Source organism: Penaeus monodon, chromosome 25, assembly GCF_015228065.2.
Source record: "Penaeus monodon isolate SGIC_2016 chromosome 25, NSTDA_Pmon_1, whole genome shotgun sequence".
Lineage (NCBI taxonomy): Eukaryota > Metazoa > Arthropoda > Malacostraca > Decapoda > Penaeidae > Penaeus > Penaeus monodon.
In genome coordinates, this window is record NC_051410.1 from 39,085,429 (window position 1) to 39,088,049 (window position 2,621).

Below are 2,621 nucleotides of genomic sequence, written 5' to 3' on the forward strand. Positions count from 1 at the left end.
TCTGCAACAGTGCGCTGTTGGGGCCCCGTATGTGGGGAAAACCAGCCAACCCTTCACAGCCCTTGTCTGTCACAGAAGGAGGAAATATCGTGCTTCACCAATGAAAGACATTACCGAATTTTCAGCCGCGCCCCCAGGGGTCCACGCCGACCCTCTTATCCTCTACCAGCTGTGGCCAATGAGCACTTATTTGCCCAAAAAACCACCGCCCAACACCCGTATTGTTACAGGGAATCAAAGTCAGGGGCCCCTCTTTGGGGGGGCCTCTGGGGTCCATCCCACGGCTGCTGCCACACCACACCCCCACTGTCAATGTCCGAGGGGGCCCTTGGGCCCATTGGGAGCCTCCCGAAAGCTGTACCGCTTGTGGCTCCCCCGCAGCATGTTTAAAAAGGGGAATAGTTACCTTTTTTTGGGTAATATGTTCCAGCGGAAAATGTAATACCTAAAATTAAACTTTGGAAAAAATGGATTAGTTACCTTATTTCCCAAATTCTGGGGGCTATTTTGGGGCTACTCCTCCTACTAACCAAAATCTTTTTGTTCAGCCCCAAAAATACAGAAAAAGCAACACCCCCTAAAAAATACAACCCCCACTCCGTCTCTGTCCCGGGACACCAAAAACTAGTGGGGGGAATATATGGGGGTTCCAAGGAGACCACCTGCCAACACAACCTGATCCTGTACTCTTGGTTGAAGAACCATGTTCTCAGCCAACGCAAGATGGCATAGTTGCAGGAGATGGTAGTTGCAGACAAGATATGATTCCTAATCCAGTAGTTATGACTGGTGAGAGAAACCCATTAAAACTTCCAGAAGATGAACCCCCTGAGACCCAGGAACAACCAAATCCTAAACTACCATACACATTGGAAAGAACATCAGCATATCATTACCGAAGGACCTTGTAGGGAAGAAGGATCGTCTGAAAGAAATAATTAACCAGGTGTTAGTGAGAGCACTCCTAATGAATGATAACCAAGAGAATGGAAATGCTGATAATGAACCTTCTACGAGTTCTGGCAAAGGAAAGTAGACTCTCTTCATCCTAAAAGTGAGCCAAATGGTTTTGATATAAAAGATGATGCTTCTGCTGTCTCCTTTAATGCTTTAAGAAGAAACTCTGAGGAAGGTTTAGATGAAAATCCCATTAGGCTAGAAACTCAAGAAAATTCTAATGCACTTCCTTTAAATCGAGAACATCACTTGGCTGATAGGAAGCTCAAAGAGGATGTAGATCCTCTAGGAAATATAGTTGTACCATCATCAAGTAGATGCAGGAATATCCCTAATTTTCAGGATGCATCTAGTATCCATATTGATCCAAATGTACCTTCTCCTGCTCATAACATAACAATTGAAAATGGTTTGGACGATAGTTTCAGTCAGCATGAGAGTGCGAGTCCATACAGCATACTGTTGATGAGCCTATGGAAGTTATTTTTGAAGACCGAGGCTCAGATAATCGTGCAACTTCAGGTGCTAACACCATGTCTCCTAACAATAGCAATAGTGCAGAGCTAACCTCAAGAGAAGAGCAGGTGGCCTTTCAGAGGGATGGCAGTGAGCTTATCATAGGGTTAGCTACAAGTTCTTCTGTGATGGAGGAAATCCGAATGAAAAGAAACAGACGGAATGATGTGGATTCCAGTGTGGCCATGGACGTTTGTAACTCACCAAGGGCTTCATCCAGCATAAGTCAAGTGAATCAGACCTCAGGGAGTGGGAATCAAAGCAGACAGGTAAACAGAAACGAAGACCAAGATGGTGTCATGTGTTGCGATGATGATCAGCCATTGAGTTTTTTGGCTTCAGATCGAACGTTAAATACTCTGTTAGGAGATTCCACACTCCAGGAAATGGTGTATGTTGAAGAGCAGGTTTTAGGAGCAGTTGAGGAGGTGTTTGCCGGTGACACTCCAAGCTTACCTGGAACTAGCTCAAGCCATAATATAAATGGAACTTCAACTCCAAAAACAACAAGGAAGGGAAATCACTCATATATTGGTGTATACCAGGAAGAACGTGTGGTAATGCTGCAGCTGAAAATAGTCACAGAGAAAAGAATCAGGATATTAATGCAAGATTGAACCCCAGCCTGGTTCTTCATCACAAAATTGTTCATCTTCAGCGAGGAGGGGGCACCACCATACGTAAACAACTATCACAAAGTCAGCCTGTAGCAAGACCTCCAAACCACAGGGAAATAAAGTTGAAGCTTCAAGCCCATGAGCAAGAAGAAGAGCTGGTTGATGATCCTAGTTTGGTGGAAGATTTTGGAAATGAGAACATTTTCCAAGATGAGCAGATGTTTGAGAGAGAGCTCAGCAACCAGCACACAGAAGAAGTCATGTCTCTGAAGGCTTCCGAAACTCTTGCTGACAGTGATAGTGAGAGAACAACACCACATGAGGAACTTCAAGATGTGAGTTGCTCTTCTCATTTAGCTTGTATTGCATGTCTGTGCTCTTCTGTTTTATTCTTTATTTGTGCATATTTCTTGTATACATGTGTACATATTATGAATAGATACATGTGTAGATATTTGTTTGTAGTTATGTAAACCAATTGTTTGCCACTTAATAGTAAACCTTTTAATTTTTTGAAGATAAAAAAAAATC

General features: G+C 43.4%; 1 pseudogene; it reads left to right on the forward strand.

The window, feature by feature from the left end:
• The window catches only part of LOC119589397, a 12,359-nt pseudogene that overhangs the window by 383 nt on the left and 9,355 nt on the right, over positions 1–2,621 (forward strand).